This window comes from Molothrus ater, chromosome 19 (genome assembly GCF_012460135.2).
Source record: "Molothrus ater isolate BHLD 08-10-18 breed brown headed cowbird chromosome 19, BPBGC_Mater_1.1, whole genome shotgun sequence".
Taxonomy (NCBI): Eukaryota; Metazoa; Chordata; class Aves; order Passeriformes; family Icteridae; genus Molothrus; species Molothrus ater.
The window spans coordinates 6,753,201-6,776,829 of NC_050496.2; the positions used below are offsets into that span (position 1 = coordinate 6,753,201).

The 23,629-nt window shown below is 47.7% G+C and overlaps 1 pseudogene; it reads left to right on the forward strand.

Annotated features, from left to right (window-relative positions):
• Positions 1-4,550: 4,550 nt before the first annotated feature.
• On the forward strand, positions 4,551-20,058 carry LOC129046889 (butyrophilin subfamily 1 member A1-like; annotated as a pseudogene).
• The last annotated feature ends 3,571 nt before the right edge of the window (positions 20,059-23,629 follow it).

A 23,629-nucleotide genomic window follows, 5' to 3' on the forward strand; every position in this document is an offset into this window, starting at 1 on the left:
TGCCCAAAGTAATTGCTTGCCAACCACTGACTGATGCACAACCTGTACTTGATCACAATCAGCCCTCTTCCAGCCAGCTTCCCACAGTTTACATAAAGGTCATGATGTTCTATGGTCTGGAATATTCCTCTGGCCAGTTTGGGTCAGTTGTCCTGTCTGTACTTCAACCTCACTTCTCATGCATCTGCTTGCTGGCAGAGCAAAAGATGTTGAAAAATCCTTGACCTGGAGTGAGCACAATGGAGCAATAATCTTATCAACATTGTTCTCATACTGAATCCAAAACACAGCCCTGGACCAGCTACTTGGGAAAAAAAGCACCTCTATCCCAGCTGAAACAAGAACAGAGAACTCACAGTGCTCATTTACCTCCATGTACCATAAATAGAGCTCAGAGCAACCAGTGAAGAGCCTGTGCTATGGAGATCAGAGTGGACATGAATCCTCATCTTAGTGGTCAATAATGAATTTGAAGAAATATCTCTGGAAGTCCCTGTCTTTCCTTAGGAAGTGAAAAGGGGGAATTTGTGACTAAAACCATGTGAATTGAACATTTGCCCTGTCACTGCTCTTGATCCATCACCATGCCTGTTCTAACAGCATCCAATTTAGTCACATGAGATGTTGCTGTGAGGCCTGTAGGTCATCTTCTCTGGGAAATATCCACACACTACAGTGTAGGGTGATTGACTCCTGCTTGGAAGTCAACAGGATGTCTCACCTTCTTTACTGTTAATTAAACATGGAATGTTGAACATGAATAAACTAATAAAGATAACACACCAAATGTGCTGCTGTGGGGGGTGAGGTCAGGCACATCCTGGAAATGTGAAAATGCACTGAGAGGGCTAGAGCCAGAGAAGGACAGGATCTTTAGTGGAGTGCAGCAAAGTCAACCCTGGTGCAGCTCCCTAAATGAGTTTTGGTTTATTCTGGAGCTGATGCACTGCACTCTGCAGCCTAATTGTTTCCAGAGGGTGATAACTTTGGGATAGCAAGTGCCATGGATTCCCCTTCCTCCAAGGGTAGGCATGGGAAGGCATAAACTGTTTCTTCCTACTTTTCCTCCCATTTCAGTGTACGGACAGAGACACTCTCACAACCCAACCTTCCAGAAAGGCTGTACATATTTTTAGGAAGAAATCTTGAAGGTGTAGGAGCAACCTGTCCCTATTGCTGACAGATAAGATGATGGAGGAGGAGATAGGTCTGTCTGAATGGGGAGATTTTGCAAGAAGTCAAAATAAAAAAGATGGTGTATGACCTTAAGAAAAAGGGGCAGGCATCGCAGAAAGAATACAAGGATGTCATTAGCTCATATAGAAAGAAAAATAGAAAGGCAAAAGCTCAGTCAGAACTCAATGTGGCCACTGCTTTTAAAATATAATAAAAAGTGGTTTTATAATTATATCAACAACACAAGGAAGACCAAGGAAAATCTCTATTCTTTATTGGATGTGGGGGAAAGAGTATCACCAACAATGAAGAAAAGGATGAGGTTCCTAATGCCTTCCTTGCTTCATTCTTTAACAGTAAGACTTCTAATCCTCAGCACAAACCTGAGCTGGTACATAGGAACATGGAACAGAATGGATCCTCTGTAACTCAGGGGGAAATAGTGACCTATTGAGCCACTTAGACTCCCACAAATCTATGTGATCAGATGGGATTCATCCGGGGGTGATGAGGGAGCTGGTGGAAGAGCTTACCAAGCTGCTCTGTATCATTTATCATCACTTCTGGCTCATGGGGGAAGTCCCAGATGAGTGTAGCTGCCAATGTGATGCCCATCTACAAGAAAGGCTGAAAAGAGGCTCTGGGAAACTCCAGGCCTGTCAGCCTGACATCAGTGCCTGGCAAGATTATGGAGCAGATAATCTTAAGAGTGACCACAAAGCACGTACAAGACAACCAGGGAATCAGGCCCAGCCAGCCTGGGCTTAGAAGGACAGGTCCTTCTTGGTCAACCTGATCTCCTTTTATGACCAGGTGACCCATCTGGGAAAAGGCTGTGAATTTGTCTACCTGGACTTCATTAAAGCCTTCAAGCCAGTCTTCCATAGCATTTCCTGGAGAAGCTGCAGCCCACAGCTTAGATAGGTGCATCGTCACTGGGTTAAGAGCTGATTGGAGGCTGGGCCCAGAGGGTGGTGGGAATGATGCTGTCTGCAGCAGATGTCTGGTCATCAGTGGTTTCCCCTAGGGATCAGTTGTGTTTAAAATCTTATTAGATGAGGAGATTGAATGTACACTCAGTAAATTTGTAGATGACACCAAGATGGGTGGGAGCATAGATCTCCTAGAGGGTGGAAAGGCTCTTCAGAGGGAGTTAGGCTGGATCAGTGGGCCAAGACCAACAGCATGAGGTTCAACAAGACCATGAGTTTTGTCCTACAATTTGGCCACCACAACTTCCTGCAACACTACAGGCTAGGAGCAGAGTGGAAAGTGGCCAAGCAGATAAGGATCTAGGGGTACTGGTAAACAGTGTCTGAACATGGCCCAGCACATGGCCAGGTAGGCAAGAAGACCTCTGTTGTCATGCTTTGTATAAGGAATAGTGTGGCAGGGTAGACATTGTCCCACTGTACTTGGCCGTAGTGAGGCCATACCTTGAGTGCTGTGTCAAGTTCTAAGCCCATCAAAGACATTGAGGCGCTGGAGCAAGTCCAGAGAGAAGGGAAGTGAATCTGGTGACAGGTCTGGAGCACATGTCTGATGAGGAGTGGCTGAAGGAGTTGTGGTTATTTAACCTGGTGTAGTGGGTTGACCTTGGCTGGATGCTACCAAGGTATCCATCAAAGCTTGCTCCATCACTGCCCTTCTCAGCTAAACAGGGAAAGAAAATATAGCAAAAGATTAATGAGTTATGGACCATGAGATATCACTCACCAAATACTGTCAAGAACAAAACAGACTTGGGGATATTAATAGAATTTGTTACTAAAAAAAGTAGGGCAGGGCAATGAGAAGTAAAATTAATCTTAAAAACACCTTCTCCTCACCCTTCCCTTTTTCCCAGCTCTACCTCTTCCCCACAGTGGCACAGGGAGATGGGGAATGGAAGCAATGGTCAATTCATCACACCTTGTTTGTGACTATGCTCAGAGAAGGGAGTCAGAATCCTTCCTCTGCTCCAGTGTGGGGTCCCTCCCAGGGCAGACACTTTTCCACAGACTTCTTCAGTGTGTGTCTTTCCCATAGGGAACAGTTCTCCATGAACTGTTGCAATGTGGGCCACACATTCATGGGGTCTGTTCTTCAGGTACAGTCCATGCCAGTGTGTGTTGCCCACAGGATCACAAGCCCTACCAGCCTTACCTGCTCAAGCCTGGGCTCTTCTCTCCATGGGTCTGCAGGTCCCTGCCAGTACTCTGCTCCAGCACAGGCTTCCCATGGGGTCACAGCCTCTCTTGGGCATCCACCTGCTCCAGTGTGGAGCTCCTCCAAAGGTTGCAGGTAGATCTCTGCACACTGTACCCTCTATGGGCTGCAGGGGCACAGCTGCCTCACCATGGGCTTCCCCACAGACTCTCAGGGGAATCTCCACTCTGGTACTGGAGCACCTCCCGCTCATCTTTTTGCACTGACCTGGCTGTCTGCAGAGCTGTTCTTCTCACATGCTCTCACCTCACTATTTTCTGGTCTCAATTACATCTGCACAAAAACTTTCTTTTTAAATATATTATCACAGAGGCATCATCACAATCCATGCATAGCTCAGCATTAGCCAGCAGTGGGTCTGTCCTGGAGCCAGCTGGTGTAGGTTTTGTTGGACATAGGGGAAGCTAGTCACAGAAGGCATCCTTCTGGAACCCCCCTGCTACCAAAACCTGCCCATGTAAACTCAAGAGAGTGAGAGAAGGGGTGACCATATCACTCTCTGCACCTGAAAGGAAATTGTAGCAAGCTGGGGGTTGATCTCTTCTCCCAGAAAACTAGCAAAATGCCAAGAGGAAATTCAAGCCTTAAGTTGTGCTGAGGAGGTTTAGGTTGGATGTCAGGAACAATTTTTCACTGAAGGGGTGGTCAGGCATTCGAACAGGCTACCCATGAGGCAGCGGAGTCAACATCCTCAAAATGCTCAAGAAAAGACTGAATGTGGTGCTAAGTGCCTGGTCTAGTTGTCAAAGTGGTCTTTAATCAAAGATTGGACTCTGTGATCTCAGAGGCCTTTTCCAACCTAAAGATTCTGTGATTCCAAACCAAAGATTTAAACTGGTGTTTTAAGGTGTCCATTAAATTTCACAGCAGGAAGTAGGGACTGGATTGAATTTTCTCTTGCATTCCCTGTCACAGCTTCCTGAGAGCATGCTAGACTGAAATTCCTAGAAGCTGCAAGTATAATTGAGATCTCTGGAAAGGCACAAGTTTTCTTAATTTCTGATCTCAACTGTTTGAGATTTGGCACGTTCAGGAGTCACAGCTGGTGACAAGTGCCAGGAGAAAGATCTGAAGAGGTTGGGACAGGATTTCCCTTCTTTTCTCACTTCCCTTCTGTGACTGTTCCAGGTCAGCTGCAGGATCATCCTACCCCTTGGACTGCAGGGATGGAGCAGAAGAGATGGCTCCTGTTGGCTCTGGCGCTTCTTCTGGCTATCCCTTTCTCAGGTAATGCTTCCATGAGCTGTTCTGTTCCTTTCATTCTGTTCCTTCCTGGGGGATTCCAGCCTGCAGATGATCAGAAATTGTGGAGCTGAGGGTTATGGTCTCCTGAGCAGCCCTGATTCGAACAAGAGCCAGAGCTGTCCTGCCCCTCTGGTCCTGGGGAATCCAGCCGTTTGAAGTCAGATGTTCTCTCCCCTGGCGAAGCCAGGGAAGATCTAAGCCAAGACAACTGTGCCCTGTCCAGCTCTGCCCCAGTGCCAGGAGCATTTCCCTGTCTGCATTGGCAGTTGACATTGTCACAGCCACCTTGCTGCTGGTGACACAGGGCTGCAAAAGGGCAAGGCCAGCTGGGGAGGTGCATGAAATGGCTCTGGATATGCTTTTATGCATTTATTTTTTTCCTTTTCCCCAAAATAATCCCATCCTGTACAACTTATATCATCCTGTTTTCTCCCTCTAATCTATTACTTTCAGTTGTTCCCCACTGTGACTCCTACCCCTGTTTCCTTCACACCAGTACATTTTCTGATGGATTTCAGCCAGATGCTCACTCACAGACAATTTTGAGCTCACCTCTCCTGAAAATGTAGTTGGAATAGGATACAATGTAGTTGGTCAGGATACAATCATTCCTTGCACCATCTCTTCCACAAAGCCACTGGACAATCCCGAAGTGCAGTGGAGAAAAATCACAGATGGGCACAGAGAGGACATCTACACACGTAGGCAGTTTAGGGGTGAACAGATGCAGAAATACCATGGATGGATATCAGTGCCAAGAGATGGATTTGACACTGGGAATGTGTCCCTGACACTGAAGAACGTCCAGCCAGCACTGTGATATCCAGGGATCAGATTGTTGATATGGCCGCCAAGCTCAGCATTGCAGGCTGGAGACTTTCTGGGCTGGGTAGGGAAGGGGGGAAACTCTTACAGAAGGAAAAGAGCTCTCCAAAATATCACTGTCCCCCAGCTGATGCCCCCTCATATGACCCAATACATCACCTCCCCACTCCCAGCATAGGCCACCTGTCAAGATGTTCTGCAACTTCCATGCCTAGCCTGAGCCCTGTTCTGACCCACATGGGGCTGGAAAATTGCAATAATCCCTGCTGGGAGGTGTGAGGCTACCTGACAGATATCCAAGCGCTCAGCATCCCGGCTGTGGGACTGATGGGAATGAGGCCCTCTGTCTTGTGACTTCTCAGCTGGGGTAAGGGCTAAGGAGATGTTCTGTGCTGCCAGTTCCCCCCAGCTGGACAGTCAGCACCATTTGTGTGCAGGTATTGATAATGTCAGATGGAGCTGGTGAACCTTGATTCACTGATGAAAAAGAGCATAGAATGATGGAATCAGGGGATCTTCGAATCATGCAAAAGCATGAGTTGGAAGGGACCTTAAAGAATTTCTCATTTGAACTTCCCAGCCATGGGCAGAAGCAAATGCTGTCCAACCTGGCCTTGAATACTTCCAGGGATGGGACATCCACAGCTGCTCTGGGCAAGCTGTGCCAGTGCCTCACTCTTAGTCAAGAATTTCTTCCTAAGATCAAATCTAAATCCCCTCATCCAAAGGGGATTAGAGATGCTTTTGGGAAAGGAGAGAGAAAAAGCTTCAAGGCAGCGCCCATTTCCTACTATTACACAGGACAAATTCCTATGAAATCCAGCTTTGACCAGGAGTGTGACTCTGAATTGTGTGTGGTGCATCCCACCTCATCACACTGGTGAAGCTTTGGCACAGTTCCTGTCAGTGACCATCTGTGCCCACCTGTAGTTCTGGCATGGAATGGGGAGGTGCCTGGGCTCTACTGTGCTGTGCCCTGCTTTACCAATCCTCAAAATTGGATGGGGATCCTACAGAGTCATTCCAAAAGAAGAATACAAAGCACACACCTTCTCCCTGCCTGCTCCATGAAATAATGGGGAGCTGAGAAGCAAATCCATCCCACACCATAGCTCTCTCTAAGCCAAAGGAAATTTGGCATTTATGGCAGATGAAGTGCGGGATGACAGAAAGACCAATGTAAAGGTTTTGTGAAAGACTGACAAACTGGCCGGAAACTCTGGGTTAAGAAAGAGCTGTGAATCAAAGGAAGAGCTGCTTTCAAGGAAATAAACTTCTCCCACTAACAAACTCCCTTGTCTTTAAGGTACCAGTGTAGTGTTCATTGAAATTTAGGGCCCCCAAGGGCAAGGGCTAGAACTTGGCTGCAGATCACACAGATGGTTTCCAGAACCTGTTGTCCAGTGGGTTACTGAGGATGGGCAGGGGCTCTCTGCAGACACTGAAAGTAACCAGGACAGTGAGAAGTTCTTCAGTGTGTGTAGCTGAGTCACAGTTACAGGAGAGTAAGTGGGAAAAGTCACCTGTCAAATCCTGAGCCCACTGGTACAGATGGAGAAGAAAAATACTGTGCGCATCTCAGGTGAGTTCTGTTGTCCCCAGAAGTCTTTGCTGGAGGCTCACTGTTTTAGGAGCCCTGTGAGGCCCATTCCAGTGCTAGGGAAGGCAACAGCAATCCAGTTCAGCCAGACCCATCCCAGAGCACCACGGGGCACTGCAGGCAGGACAGGTTGCAGTGTGAGATGAGCAGGATCCCTCTTGCCCCTAGGGATGTGCACATCCCGAGGGAAGGCAGGCTCTGACCACCTGTGTAGGATTGTGACTATTTCTCTATTTATCTCTACAAAATCTCTTGGGGTGGGTTTTTTTCCCCAAAGGAATTTTGGAATTTTTTTTCCCCCAAAGGTTCTGTTTTTCCAGGTGCATCTCAGTGGGTTCCTGCCTCCTGGATACAGCTCCCTTTATTCCTTCTCACACTGGCTGCTGGTGCTGTTCTAGTATTTCAAGGTAAGGCCTCTTGGTTCACAGGACCTCATGTTCTTAGATGTGAGGCTGCAGGATGTAATTTCTCAGCCTCTTGTAAGACTACTCTCTGACAAATAGGATGAAATACCATGTAGGGTCTACTTCTGGCTCACAGATGCATTAGCTTCCACTCAGCTCAAATTCTGAGTTCTCCTGCAGGTAGAATTTTGCCATCTGTCATCTAGAGGCAGAAGAAAGATGCCTCTGCATGCATGAGAGCTTGGGTGGACCATGGCATCTACAGGCAAGAGAAAGAAGGAGGATGGGATTGAGGTACTTTTTTTTGGGGTGAATTAGAATGGTCCCTTCCTCTGCCTCCATTGGTCTCATTCTTCCCAATGCTTCCAGTGGAGCTCATTCATCAGATCTGGACCTATTTTCCTAGAAGTGTCAGTGGTGCCTCCCACCTTGGCAAGGGCCTGTCCAGAGATCTCTGCCTCTGCAGCCATGGCTGGGGACAAGTCTCATTTCCCTAGTCCAGTGGCAGGTGTTCCAGCTCTGTGGTGTCTGAGGGCACAGCTATGCTCAGTCCTTTCTGGGGGGCTTTTGTGGACTTGGTTTTCCTTCCTGGTTGGGAGCTGGAGCAGGGCCCTGCCAAGCCTTGGGAACCTGTGGCAGAGTGTCATGGCCAAGGGCCCACACCAGTGCCTCATTGCTCATGGCAAGGCAGGCAGGACTGACCGCTCCCCAAAAGCTGTACTGACTTCACACCAGTTGCCTCTCTCAAGCTCTGTGCCTTCAGCCTCATCTCCATTTCTGTCTGTATTATGGTTTAGGAATGGAACTCCCCAATTCACTGCTCCCACTTAGACTCCCTAATGACACACCATACTTTCAGTCCCCTATTCTTTCTCTCTTCCTGCTGCTACAGGATGGAGTTGAGAACAAAAGATGAAGATCATGGTTTTAGACAAGAATAATTTACTGGAATCAGCAATGAGATAAGAAAAAAAAAAACAATAACAAGAACAATATTAATAATGGAAGTGTAAAAAAAGAGAGAGTCATTCGTATGCAAAATCCACATCAAGGACGCCATGACAATAAACAAGTACAGGATGACTTCCCTCCCTGCCCTTTCTTTTTGACCAGAAGGAATCCCTTTTCCCCAGAAGAGACAGTGTCCCTTTCCACTTCCCCCCAACCCCATGCCAATGATGTGAGTTTGTAACAAATCACATTAGGGTCCTGGTCATGCCCCTTTCCCAGCCACTGCAAAAATTAACCCTGTCCTGGCCTGAACCAGGACATTTTCCACCACTTAATCTATACCATCTACTCATTCAAACATCCTACACCCTCCAACATACATACATAAACATTCACATATATATGTGAAGTATGTTTGTATGCATAAGTATACAAACATAGGTATCATCTCCATAGTCAACAGCCATCCCACCAAGATGTCTGCTGACTTCATTTTATCAATGACTGTGGGTTCTTTCTGTCCTAGATGTCTTCCAGAGCAGGAGGGTTGGTGTCTTGTCAGTTGTTTGGCTGCATCAGGACCAGCCACCTGGTGTATCTAGAATGGTTCCATATTCATTGCCTATGGTAGTTATGACAAACAATGGAAGCAGAGAGGGCTCTAGGCAGACTTTAGAGACCCTTTGTTACACCCTGAATACTTAAATCCAGGGGTTAAACTCAACGTTCCTTGATTGTAGCTAGCACAATGGAGAAATAAATCCCCACCAGATATTCTCAAGAGCTGAAAATCACACAAAAGTTTACTGCAAAAATATAGAAGATTAAGCAAGCTTTGGCAAAAGGATTAAATACAACATGAAATTCAACATGAAACCACTTATAGTGGCATTACTTAGCATTAGTTTGATAGCAACTTCATTAACTTAGCCCATTTACTTAGCCCACTTAACCTAGAAATGTTTAAATCCTTAAGATGTGAAGTTACCCACAAAGTTCCATGAAAAGATAATTAGGAGAAGACAGAGAGAAAGACAGAAAAGATATATAAAAACCACAGGCATAGCTACCAACTCCTAGGGTTATGACATTGGCAAGACCAGAACCCCAAAAAAGCCAGCAAGGCCAGACAGTTTGGTACTGGATGGTCATCCCTTTTAATCCCTTGGCACTTTGTGGGCCCCACCTCCTAGATGGGATTTCTGGAACTTCAGCCAATCAGAGGCTGAGCAGGAAATTCCCCCTGCTGTTTGATTGATTGATTGACAGCTCAGTCAATCTGAGGGGTCTGGGGGCAGGGCGCTGTCTTACCTGAAAGAAAGGCCTGACCTGCCTCCAAATACACACTCACACACACACACACATACACACACACACACGTGCACGCGCGCGGGCGTGCGCATGCACCCACACATGGACGCACACATGGGCGCACACAAGGACACACACATACACATACACAGAGACACACACAGACAGATACACAAACACAGACAGACACATACAGGGACAGAGACACACACAGACACAGAAACGCAGAGACACAGACACACAGACAGATACAAACTTAGACACACACAAACAGATACAAACAGACACACGCACAGAAAGACACACACAAACAGATACAGACAGACACAAAGACACACAGACACATGCACACAGACACATACAGACAGAGACAGAGAGATTCACACATGGACACAGAGACACACACACACAGACACACAGACATATGCACAGATACATACACAGATACACACACGGACACAGAGACAACCAGAAACACAAACACAGACACCGGCACATAGACACACAGAGACACAGACAGACACACACAGGGACACAGACACACAGACAGACACAGAGACAGCACAGATGCACAGACAGAGACACACAGACACAGACACACAGGCATGCACACACAGAGACAGACACGGAGACGCAAAGACACACATACACATACACACATACAGACACACAGAAAAGAATTGGCTTGAGACACTAAACTTACCCAGTCTCTGACATCTTTCCAGTAGCTAAAGGTAGCTTACAAGAAGGCTGGAGAGGGACTTCTTACAAAGGCACAGATTCCTAGGACAAGGTGGAATTGATTTTAAGCTGTAGGAGGGTAGATTTAAATCAGATAATAGGAAGAAAATCTTCCCTGTGAGGGCGATGAGGCCCTGGCACAGATTGCTGTAGGAGCTATGGATATCTCATCCCTGGAAGGGTTCAAGGCCGGGTTGGATAAGGCTTGGAGCAATGTGGTCTAGTGGAAGGCTGGAAAGAGATGATGGTGGATTGGAAAGAGAGGTCTATAAGGTGTCTTAAAACCCAAACCATTGTTTGATGAGTTGACTCTGCAATTCTGCATTTCTATGAGACTCATTCTCTTGTTAGACTATCAACAGATGACCAAGGGGAGGTTCTATGTGACACAAAGAGAAGCCTTTCCATCGGCCTTCTCTGAAGGATCAGTGCCAGCACATACCCACAATCCTTGGAAAAAAACCTGTGCCAAGCAAGAAGATGCATGAGGGTCTAGTGCAGTGCAATCAAACATCTCGCCCCTCTGGAAATTCCCATTTACACTGTCCTCCAACAAGTCCTTTGTTATATTTCCCATCCCCATGCAGATGCTCAGGACTCCAGGTTCCCAGGTGCAGAGCTGCCCCAAAAACGGGCTTTTCCCAGCACTGACCAGGACAGCCTGGACTCTTCTGGATCCCATCCTCCCTGGGATCTAAGGCCATCTTTTCTCCCATTCCCATTCTTTCCAGCTGGGATGCTGGCAGAGGAATGTTCTTTGCTCACTTGGCAAGCAGCATAGCCTGGGCTCTCCCCTGTGGCCAGACCATTGGGGAGTGAGAAGGCAATGGGGTCCCTTTCAATATTCCTCACCAGCAGCACAGGAGCTTCAAGCTCATGTTTAGAAGGGCTCACAGTGGTGCTGAGACTCCTTTCAACAGGTAAAAACTGTAGTGGAAAAAAGTTTCCATGTCACAAGACTGCAGGTCCAGAAGAGAGGCCAAGGCTCCTTCCCAGAGCAAACTCTTGGTGGAAGAGGATCTGAAAGCCAAGGAAGAGATCAGTAAGAGTGCCTACAGATCCATCAGAATGTGAAGTCCCCATCTTTGTTTTTCAGGGCTGAGTTATTTTCCAAGGCCTCTGAATTAGAAAGGATTGTCTGAGGAAAGAAAAGTCTGGAGAGTATAAATTAGAAATAGGCAGGACATGAGGAAACTTGAATGAATTGAATTTCTTGTGCCCTTCCCACATAAAGAAAGAAAAAGGAAAAAAAAAAAATAGATAAGCAAGGCCATTCCCCATCAGGCCTTTATCTTTTTGGAAGCAAACACTGCTCCACAATCAAACTGACTTGTGAGTTAGTCCTTGGAGTGTGTGCCTTGTGCAGAATTTCCTTGGGAGCAGCTCTTATGTTCCATGCCAGTGGAACACCTTTGATTGCTGATATGGCAACTGGAGGTCATCAAGGTCCCTTTTCTCTCCCCTGTCCTTGAAGGTGGTGAAAGAACAGCGTCTTCTTGTTCTTTTCTAGGAGCAAAGGCCTATGTCACTAGAGGAACAAGTCCTTGCCTCAGGGGAGGAAAAATCATTACCTCTGTGACACCAGTCTTTTTTCACAGGAAGGAGAGTGGACTCTCTGGAAACTGTTTGGCTGAAGAACCACCAGCACCTCTACCAAAAAATTCAGACTCTGCAGGAAGCTTTCCAGAATGAGCAGGAGTCCACTCGGTGTGATATTCAGCTCCTCAAAACAGACCTGGTGAATGAATTAGGTGAGCAGGGCCATTCCCCAGCAGGCTGCCGTTTCCCTGGAGGCAAAAGCTGCTCTACAGGCAAACTGTCCTGGGTGATTGCCCACCACAGCTTCTCAAAGCAGATGGAGAAGTACAATCCTTATGTGGGGAATAGCTTTTTTGATCAAGAATACTCAAAGGGAAAACCTGAAGAGACTCTCTGGCATTGAATTTAAATCAGGACACTGCTCTCTCCCTCAAGAAGGTAATGAGAGTGTCCCAATGACACTGTTCTTTTTCTTCTTTTTCTTTATAGGATTGACAGTAGAGGCAAATACTACAAACCCTTTGGAATCCATGTGGAAGAAGGACCTCCATGAAGTGTCCCAACAAGTTCAAACTCTGCAGAAAGCTTTTCAAAACACCCAGCTGTACACACAGCGAGACCTTCAGATGATGAGAACAGACCTGAAGGATGAACTAGGTAAGCAGGGCCATTCCTCAGCAGGACTTCCTCTCCCTGAAGGTCAATCTGACTCTACAGGTAAACTGACCTGTGAGTTAATCATTTGCCTTTTGTCAGAGTGGGCAGAACTTCCTTGGGAGCAGCTCTTATATCCCAGTCATCTGGAACACCTTTGATGCTGAGGTGGCAACTGGAGATGGTCAAGGTCTCTCTTCTCTCACTTGTTGTAGAAGGGAGTGAAAGAACATCACCTTATTCCTTTTTAAGAGGAAAGTTTTGTGTCATTAGTGGGAAAAGACCTCACCTCAAGGGAGAAAAATCATTGTCCCAGTGACACCAGTTTTTTTTCACAGGAAGGACAGTGGAGGCAAATGTCACAGGGAATATAGCACTCATGTGGCAGAAGGACCTCCTGCATCTCTCCCAACAAATTCAAACTCTGAAGCAAACTTTCCAGAACATGAAGGTTGCTATACAGCGTGACCTTCAAATGATCAGAGTAGACCTGGAGAACAAGCTAGGTGAGCAGAAGCATTTCCACAACAGGCCTTCATACCTCTGAAGGCAAAGGCTGCCCTACAAGCAAATTGCCCTGGAACTTGTCCGCCACATCTCCTCAAGGGGGATGGGGAAAGACAGCCCTTACACAGGAAACAGTTTTTGTGCTCTGTGACACCACACAATCTTCATAACAAAGAATATTATCTCCCAAGAGTACTCTCTGGAGAGATAGAGTGGGATCATTCCTACCCTCCATCCTTCCCAGGAGGCCTTGGTCAAGCCATTAGGAAGACCCACAGGGAGTGGGAGAAGCCTAAGAGAGCCCTAAGAGATGCTTTGACAGGGATTTCATATGACCAGCTGTAATGACAAGCTTTTGGGCATTGTCATTACAGATCAATGGTCTCTCCCTCAAGAAATCCATGAACCACGAAACCTTTGTCCTAATGAAAATGTTCTTTCTTCTCAGAAGGGACAGTGCAGGCAAAAACAAGCACCTTAGAATCCAGGCTGGAGAAAGACCACCATGAAGCCTCCCAACAAATTCAAACTCTGCAGGAAAATTTCCAGAACAGATATGAGACCACACAGCGTGACCTTCAGATGATCAGAACAGACTTGGAGCATGACCTAGGTAAAGTAGGCCATTCCCCAGCAGGCTTTCATCTCTCTGAAGAAAAAAGCTGTTCTACAGGCAAACAGTCCTGTGAACTCATTCTCCACAGCTCCTCAAAGTGGTTGAAGAAGGAGAGTCCTTACATGGAAAACCAGTTTTCTGCTTCGTGACACTGAAACACCTCCAAGTTGAAGAGCCCATGATGAGCCCCACCCCATGCTCACCTGCTTGGCTAGGGGGCATCTCCATTGCCAGTGCATGAGGTGGGGGCAGGGAAGGGCACTGGCAGCACCCAGAACTCTGCCAAATGTCCAGGGACCTTGCCCTGGGCAGGCACAGGGTCCATATCCAATCTCGGGAACCACTGACCCAGGCTGAGGTACAGTGAGCATTCCTGGGACCACAATGGTGTCTGAGGGACAGGTAGGGGATGTCCCACCACACCTTCCTCATGAAAAAGAGTGTTGTTTCCCAGGGCCCACACATGTTGTCTGGAGGGATGGATTGGGGTCAGTGCTGCCTTCAGTGCTGCCCAGCAGGCCTTGGTCAAGCCTTTAGGGAGGACCACAGGGAATGGGAGAGTCCTAAGGAAAGATGCCCTGGGGCAGGAAGTTTAGATCAGAGCTTTCAGGCATTGTGATTACAGGTTGCCAGTCTCCCCCTCAAGACAGCAATGAGACTGTTCCAGTGAGATGGTTCTTTCTTCACAGGAAGGACAGTGGAAGCAAACACAAGGGCTATGGAATCCATGTGGAAGAAGGACCTTCTGCAGCTCTCCCAGCAAATGCAAACTCTACAGGAAGCATTCCAGAACATGGAGGGGTCCACACAGTGTGACCTGCAGATGATAAGAGCAGACATGAAGAATGAACTAGGTAAGCTAGGGCATTCCCCAGCAGGCCTTCACCTCTCAAAAGGCAAAAGCTGCTTTATAGGCAAACTTTCCTGAGAGGATATCGTCTGACAGCTCCTAAAATGGGATGGGGAAGGACAGCCCTTACATGCGTAATAGACTTGTCATTCATGCCACTGGAACACCTCCATGCTAAAGTGTTCTCTGCAGGGGCTCAAGGTCCCTCTTCTCTCCCTTGCTTCTAAGAGAGTTTGAACTCTGAGTCCTCTAACTGCCTGATAGTCGATAAGGTTTCCCCTTGAACCCTTGTCCCTGTCTCTGTTGCTTTCCCCACTACCCTTCTGCTACAGCCCCACTCCTGATGCTACACAGGGTGAAGCCAGGCTGTGCACACCCTGCGTGTCCATGCCCATGATGAGCCCCACCCCATGCTCACCTGCTTGGCTAGGGGGCATCTCCATTGCCAGTGCATGAGGTGGGGGCAGGGGAGGGCACTGGCAGCACCCAGAACTCTCTGCCAAATGTCCAGGGACCTTGCCCTGGGCAGGCACAGGGTCCATATCCAATCTCGGGAACCACTGACCCAGGCTGAGGTACAGTGAGCATTCCTGGGACCACAATGGTGTCTGAGGGACAGGTAGGGGATGTCCCACCACACCTTCCTCATGAAAAAGAGTGTTGTTTCCCAGGGCCCACACATGTTGTCTGGAGGGATGGATTGGGGTCAGTGCTGCCTTCAGTGCTGCCCAGCAGGCCTTGGTCAAGCCTTTAGGGAGGACCACAGGGAATGGGAGAGTCCTAAGGAAAGATGCCCTGGGGCAGGAAGTTTAGATCAGAGCTTTCAGGCATTGTGATTACAGGTTGCCAGTCTCCCCCTCAAGACAGCAATGAGACTGTTCCAGTGAGATGGTTCTTTCTTCACAGGAAGGACAGTGGAAGCAAACACAAGGGCTATGGAATCCATGTGGAAGAAGGACCTTCTGCAGCTCTCCCAGCAAATGCAAACTCTACAGGAAGCATTCCAGAACATGGAGGGGTCCACACAGTGTGACCTGCAGATGATAAGAGCAGACATGAAGAATGAACTAGGTAAGCTAGGGCATTCCCCAGCAGGCCTTCACCTCTCAAAAGGCAAAAGCTGCTTTATAGGCAAACTTTCCTGAGAGGATATCGTCTGACAGCTCCTAAAATGGGATGGGGAAGGACAGCCCTTACATGCGTAATAGACTTGTCATTCATGCCACTGGAACACCTCCATGCTAAAATGTTCTCTGCAGGGGCTCAAGGTCCCTCTTCTCTCCCTTGCTTCTAAGAGAGTTTGAACTCTGAGTCCTCTAACTGCCTGATAGTCGATAAGGTTTCCCCTTGAACCCTTGTCCCTGTCTCTGTTGCTTTCCCCACTACCCTTCTGCTACAGCCCCACTCCTGATGCTACACAGGGTGAAGCCAGGCTGTGCACACCCTGCGTGTCCATGCCCATGATGAGCCCCACCCCATGCTCACCTGCTTGGCTAGGGGGCATCTCCATTGCCAGTGCATGAGGTGGGGGCAGGGGAGGGCACTGGCAGCACCCAGAACTCTCTGCCAAATGTCCAGGGACCTTGCCCTGGGCAGGCACAGGGTCCATATCCAATCTCGGGAACCACTGACCCAGGCTGAGGTACAGTGAGCATTCCTGGGACCACAATGGTGTCTGAGGGACAGGTAGGGGATGTCCCACCACACCTTCCTCATGAAAAAGAGTGTTGTTTCCCAGGGCCCACACATGTTGTCTGGAGGGATGGATTGGGGTCAGTGCTGCCTTCAGTGCTGCCCAGCAGGCCTTGGTCAAGCCTTTAGGGAGGACCACAGGGAATGGGAGAGTCCTAAGGAAAGATGCCCTGGGGCAGGAAGTTTAGATCAGAGCTTTCAGGCATTGTGATTACAGGTTGCCAGTCTCCCCCTCAAGACAGCAATGAGACTGTTCCAGTGAGATGGTTCTTTCTTCACAGGAAGGACAGTGGAAGCAAACACAAGGGCTATGGAATCCATGTGGAAGAAGGACCTTCTGCAGCTCTCCCAGCAAATGCAAACTCTACAGGAAGCATTCCAGAACATGGAGGGGTCCACACAGTGTGACCTGCAGATGATAAGAGCAGACATGAAGAATGAACTAGGTAAGCTAGGGCATTCCCCAGCAGGCCTTCACCTCTCAAAAGGTAGAAGCTGCTCTACAAATGTCCTGTGATCTAGTTATTTGCCTTCTCTGAGTGGGTGCATGAGGCAGAACTTCATTGTGAGCAGCTCTTTGTCCCATCACAGTGGAACATCTTTGATGGTGAAATGGTGTTGGGAGTCAGTAAAGGTTTGTTTTCTCTCCATCACATTTGGAGGAAGTAAAAGCACAGCGTCTTTTTGGTCCTTTCTAAGAAAGGTCCGGTGTAATTTGTGGTACTGTACCTCATCTCAGGTGAGGCAAAACCACTCTTCCACTGACACAAGTCTTCTCTTACAGGAAGGAGAGTGAAGGAAAATACCTCAAGGGTCTTGGAATCCATGCAGCTGATGGACATCCAGCGGCTCTCCCAAGAAATCCAAACTCTGGAAAAAACTTTGCAGGGCACATTGCAGTCCACAAAATATGACTTAGGTGAGCAAGGCCTTTTCCAGCAGAACTTCATCTCTCTGAAGGCAAAAGCTGCTTTACAGGCAAATTGTCCTGTGAGCTTCTTGTACACAGCTTCTCAAAGTGGATGGAGAGGGACAGATTTTCTTGGCAAGTAGCTCTTGTGTCCCCACCTGCAAAGACACCTGAACACTGAAATGATGACAGCAGGTGGTCAAGGTTCCTCTTCATTACCTTGTCTTTGAAAGGAATGTGTAGTTTGGGCTCTCTATGACTCAATATGTGGTAAAGGAGCCCACCTCCATGCCTTTAGTATTGTCTTCTTGCTTTCCCCACTTCTCTTCCCCTTAAGAGAAACAAACATTGTTGTCTCCCACAGCCTATAACTGCTGTTTGGAGAGATGGAGGGGGCTGATCCCAACCCTCCATCCTGCCCATCAAGCCTTTCTCAAGCCTTTGGGAATGCTCACAGGACCTGCGCACCGTCCCCAGCCCTCCAGCAGTCAATCCATCCGAACCAGTTCTAGTGAGCTGGGAGAGTCTTTGTCCTCCTTTTTCCAGAGCCCATGTGCCCCAGAACACTGGGAGCTGGAGACTTCAGGGAAGGAAGGACCACCAGGAGTGTGAGAGTCCCAGATGAAATGTAGGGGCTCAGGCCTTGGGCAGCCCTGCTCCTCTTCCCCCTGGCCCAACAGTGCTCAATCACTTTGACAGGGTCTCCAGGGTTAACTGGTGCAGGAAAGTCACCTTTGCTTCCTGGCAAGTCTTTCTCTGTGAAAGCCTTTACTTTAGGGTCTGGCCATTCCTCTGGCCTCTCTTTCCCATTTGAAAAGGAAAGAGAGGCTGAGCTCATCTCATGGCACATTTTAGTCCTCCTCGGTCCTCAGAGGAAGCAAGTTGGAGGCACATGCCCCATGTCTGGAAAACAAAATTATCACACACCCTGATGTACTGTTTTCTCTGGGATTCTTTGACGAAATGAGAGTAGAACTGGTTAAGAGAACAGTGTATGTGTGTGTGTGGTGAGGGAGTAGGAGAGCATGGGCGTGGCATCAGTGTCATGAAGGAGAGAGAGCTGGGTGTCATGTTAAGAGATATCCTCAATCCCATTCTGTTTGATTGTGTTGTCAGCGCCCCAGCAACACTAAGAGCCTTGTGTCTGACTGTACTGTCAGGGTCAGAGTAGGGAAGCATGAGAGTGGCCTCATTGTCACCAAGGGGGAAGAGTTGGCCAATTTTGCTTCATTGCCAGAGCAAGCCTTGACAAATCCACTGATTTCCTGCTTTTCTCCTTTCCCACAGATCTTCCAGTCCTACGGTCCTACAAAGGTAAGCATAAGTGAGATGAAGAAGTGAGTACTCAAGAGCCCGAGTGCAGCTCTGGAAAACACACCCAACCCCCTCAGATAGCTGTTTGGTGAAGAACACACTCAGGGAAGGGTGGTTGGCTGACTTTTTGATGTTATGTGCTGCCCAAGGCCCTGCCTGTGTTCGTCAGGAGCCTTCTCAGGTGGGGGGAGCAGGCACAGCTGGCTTGCAGTGGCCACTGCAGCTCCAGCTCTCACTTCTGATTTGGCTCTTGGGCCTCTCAGGAAAAGTGTCTGAAGCTGATCTTGCTTCACAGCAGAAGCAGCTCCTTCTCCTTTCAATCAGAATTGAGCTAGAGGACCTCAGTTTGTGACACTGCACCTTGCTTGAATCCTACCAGGGTTCTTCCCATCCCCTGATGCATGTAGAAAGCTGAGGCAAGAAACATTCCCTTATCCTTGTGGCACTGCAGGGTACTCTTCCACTCTAATCCATGTGCAAGCAGTATCATACACTGGTTATTGAGAAAAAAAGTGCTTAAAACTTGAAAATCCCCTTCAGACTTTGGCAAGGAGTTAATCCAAACCTAATTACTGCTGGCAGCCAAACCTAATTCCATCTGCTGCCAACTCCTGGTCCTTTCCCTCAGGCCACTCCCTGCCAGCAATGCAGAGATGGAGGCAGAGAAGGTTGAGCAGCACAGCCTCCTCCTTGGAGCTGCCTGCTGTAGTCCCAGGAGCACTGGAGGAGTGCCTGGCATTTGGTATGTGCTGGCTGCCACTCTCTCTGGCAGAAAGGGACATGGCAGGAGGGGAGGGAGAAGCTTGAGGTGTCCTAAGACAAGAGACTGCTGAGTGCACCTGAGCATAGAGGGGGGGAAGGACAAATGAGAGGGGGATGAAGGCAGAGAAGGGACAGGTTCAGAAAAGCAGAGCTTGTGTTTTCTGCTCCTAATGGCCTGACTTGACCATTGCAGGAGATGTCATCCTGGATGCTGACACAGCTCATCCGAGATTGGAAATCTCTGCCGATGGGAGGACAGTGAAAGATACTGGTGTCATCAGATTCTTGCTCAGAAATCAGAAGAGATTTGATTCCCATCTGTTTGTGTTGGCAAAGGAAGGATACACTTCCGGGAAACACTATTGGGAAGTAAATGTTGGGACAAGAAGAAACTGGGCCTTGGGTATTGCCTGTGAATCTGTGGCTCGCAAAGGGACTTTGACTCTGTGTCCTGAGAATGGCTTCTGGGTTATTGCATGTGTAGATGGGCAAGATTATTTGGCCTGCACGAATCCTTGGACCTCTCTGACTGTGACTGGCTATTTGTCAAAGATTGGGATCTTCTTGGACATCCCAGCCAAGAAGGTTTCTTTTTATGATGTCTTTAAGGCAGTAGCTTTGTACACTTTGAGCATTGCTGACGGCAGCAGACAGGAAGGCAAATTCCTTCCCTTCTTCTCTACAGGCCTTGCTGCTGCTGAGCCTGACACTGAACCACTAGCAATACTGCAGTTTTCTGATGATGATGAGTAGTTTACTCTGCATTTCAAAGGTCAATACTGTGATTGAATCACATTGTAATCAGGCTGCTGATTTGTGTCTTCTGAACAAAAGTATTGAATGAGAGGACAAATCTGCCATAGCGGTCAGCTTTCTAAATTATGCATCAGAATGAAAAGTTTTTTGAGGGAAACTTTATTTTGTCAAGGGAAATAAATTTTCTTTCATGATAGTATGAAAAGAGCACTTGTGCAATGTGAATTTTCCTGAAAAATTACTATCTTGGGATTTTTTTTTTGATCTCATAAAATTTTGGGGTTTTTTGTTTGTTTTGTGTCAGTGACACTCCCCCTCAATCCCCCAGACTTTGGGATCATCAGGATGAGTGAGAGCCAGACCAGGGTTTCCAGTGAGAGCTGGGGGCAGAGTGGGGGGCAGAGTGAGGGGCAGGCTTCTTGGCTGGCTGGGCAGCTGGTTTCTCTGACTATAGATACTGTTGTTCTGTGGGTTTGACCTGTTTCTTTTTGTTTCTTTTCCTTCCTCTGTTTTTTCTGGATCAATATTAGTGTATATCCTGGAAGTAGCCCTTAGGCATTCTGCAGAAACAGTTAGAGTCTCATGAGGTTCTTATTTCACCTCATAAAGTTAAGAACAAATGATTTACCTTGGCATTGCTTGTTTAAAGCCAAATAATATCCATTTTTGGTATTGTCCCAGGAAATCCTTCCCTTCCCTGATATTGGGGTCTCAAAGGGAGTCCAGGGAGGGAAAGTGCTCTTCAGCAGTTTCTGGTAGCCTGCCCTCTGTGTCTATAATGTTCACCTCCTTCCTAGTAGTGTGTAGTACCGTCTCTTTTTCTGTAGAATCGACTAGATTATCTAGCAGAACCTGTATATCCAGTCAGTTTGGGTACTGAGAATGGTTTCAAATATTTTAGGTAGTCTCTCCAGATATTCTCTATAAAGAAGAGGTGAGGCATCTCACCCATGCCTCAAGATCAATTGGAAGAGAAAGGTACTTTTACCATTACCAGGCCATGAGGAACTTTCTGTTTACCCCAGTACCCCCACACTGGCTGCTCCATTTGCAGTTTCAGACGGTTTTCCAAATTAAAGAATACATCCACATAAGGCAATACATTCCATTTCCCTCACTCCTTCCCTAAACTAAGGTACCATTCTCTGGCCACTTAGTCTGGTAGTTAGCTGGTATACTGGCCACTACTGATGACAATATTGGATTAGTCTAGGTTTACTTGGTAGGTCTCCTCCAATCTGTTTCCAGTTTTTCAATATACATTTCAGTGGAGAATTGAAATCTCCCACTTTAGTTTTAGAAGAAACCAGCCCCATTTTCAATAATTACAAATATACAAGCTATTATCTCTGAAAATTATAATGGTATTTCCGGGTTTGTAACAGAAGGGAGAGTGGGGAAGAGAAGGGAAGACTGCTACACCGGCAATCACTAAAACTGACACAAGAGGGTGCATCAAGTCCACAAATGCAATCTCAGCCACGGATACAAAATTAGAGCAACTCCAAAACCCCAGCAAACACTCAATCACGCTACAACACCGTCTCAGCAAATTAATTTTTATATCACCGGCATCCGCATGTTGATATGCTGGAAAACTCAAATCAACACAACACTCTCACATGAACACACTCTCAGAGTTCAAGAAGAATGCAAAGAATGCAAAGAAATTAACCAAACTGCACCACAAAAGTGGCTCCAGATGTGGCCAGGGCTGGGTTTCAATTGTAAATTGAGACTGGTTTTTTTTGCTTTCTTCATTCCTCCACCCAAGTCAAAATGGTGGTAGCCTGTGCAACGAGACAGTGGAACAATGATTTTACTTTAAACTACGAGTTTAGCTTGATACAATGATTCCTGATACCTCCTGGGGACAACCTCTAATACCTTCTAGGGGAGTTGAAACCCTAATATTTCTTGAGGACTTGAACTCCGGAGAGGGGAAACTCTGACCCCCTGAGGTCAGCAACTCAACTCTCCCCATGATAAGCTTAGCCAGGCACTCAAACCCCCCTAACCAGTAACTCTGTCTGGGGATCTCCTGGCTGGCTCTCCAAAATATTGGAATAAGACTCCTTAACAGTAATTTTGTTTAAAGAGGGCATAATTTATTCTGTCCTGAGGTTGCATGAAGGATACCTCTAACCATTCATGCACAGACTATTTTACAAGTGAGTGCACATTACAATTTACCCATTACCATAAAACCCACCCAAGTTCCCAGATTCAATCTTTGTTTTGTCTATTACTACATTCTTGAGCCAGATGTTTTCTTATCTTCCAACTGTCCTCGCTGGGAAAGCAATTTTGCATGCCTAGTTTCTCAGGTTCACAGGCACAGTAAAAATGAAATTAACCCTTTTGGTATCACACAGGATGACAGTCTCTCTCCGGCTTCTTTCCCTGTATACTTCCATTCCTGTAGAACCACCCTGATAATGGACCTCTGTGTGTTGGACATGGTGGCTGTCACCTTGACATGGCCAACACTCACCTGGATGGGCTCCTGGCAGGTGTCCAGGGTGACATGGGGGCACTCAGTTGTCCTGTTGGTCAGCAGGGTAGTCCCCCTCTGGGACATATGGGTGAAGATGTCCTCCAACCTGCCCAGGTGAGCTTTGAGCAGGATCAGCTCCAGGCCCAGCTCCATGGGAAACAGGTTGTAGTCCAGGGGGTTGAAGAAGAAGGCCATGGTGAAGGTCATGGCCTCATAGACCAGGACTCTCACAGAGCCACAAAACTGGGGCCTGGAGAACTGGCAGGCGCCGGAGGAGGCAGGGGCATGGGAGGGCTGGGGGGGCTGTGGCTGCTGTAAAAGTAGGTCCTGGGGAGGAGAAATGGAGGGGTGGGATCCGGGGAGGATGGTGAGACTGCTGGGAGATTGTGGTGGAACAAGTGGTAGGTGGTGGACTAGTAGGAGACAGTCTCCCCAACACTGGGAGGTGCTGGAACCAATGGGAGATAATGGTGGGACTACTGGGAGATGGTGGGAGCATTGGGAGACCAGCAGGAGATGGACCAAACCCTGGGAGATGTTGCCACCGTGGAATGGTGACCCCATCCAAACCTTCTCTCCTGCACCCCCAGGGGTCCTCTCTGCCTTCCCCTCAACTGGAGCTCTCCAAGGTGACATTCTGGGTGGTGTTAGATAGCTGGATCTCCACAGTCTGCTCCAAGAATTCCCACATCCTGGCATAGGATTCTCTGCTCCACAGGGTCAGAATCTACTCCAATCTGTGGTTTCCTCAGAAAAACCTCAGAGTTTCCTTATCCCTCTCTACAACTCCCTGAAAGGTAGTTGAAGTCAGATGGGGGTTGGTCTCTTCTCCCAGGCAACCATTGACACAACAAGAAGACACAGTCCTAAGCTGCGCTAAGGGAAGTTTAGGTTAAATGTCAGGAAAAAATTATTCACTGAAGGAGTGATTGGGTGCTGGAATCATTTGCCCAGGGAGGTTGTGGAATCACCATCCCTAGACATGTTTAAAAAACGACTGGACATGGCACTGTCAGTTATTGTTCTCTGTCAATGAAGTGAATTCCAGTGATCTGAGGGTTAAGTCTGATA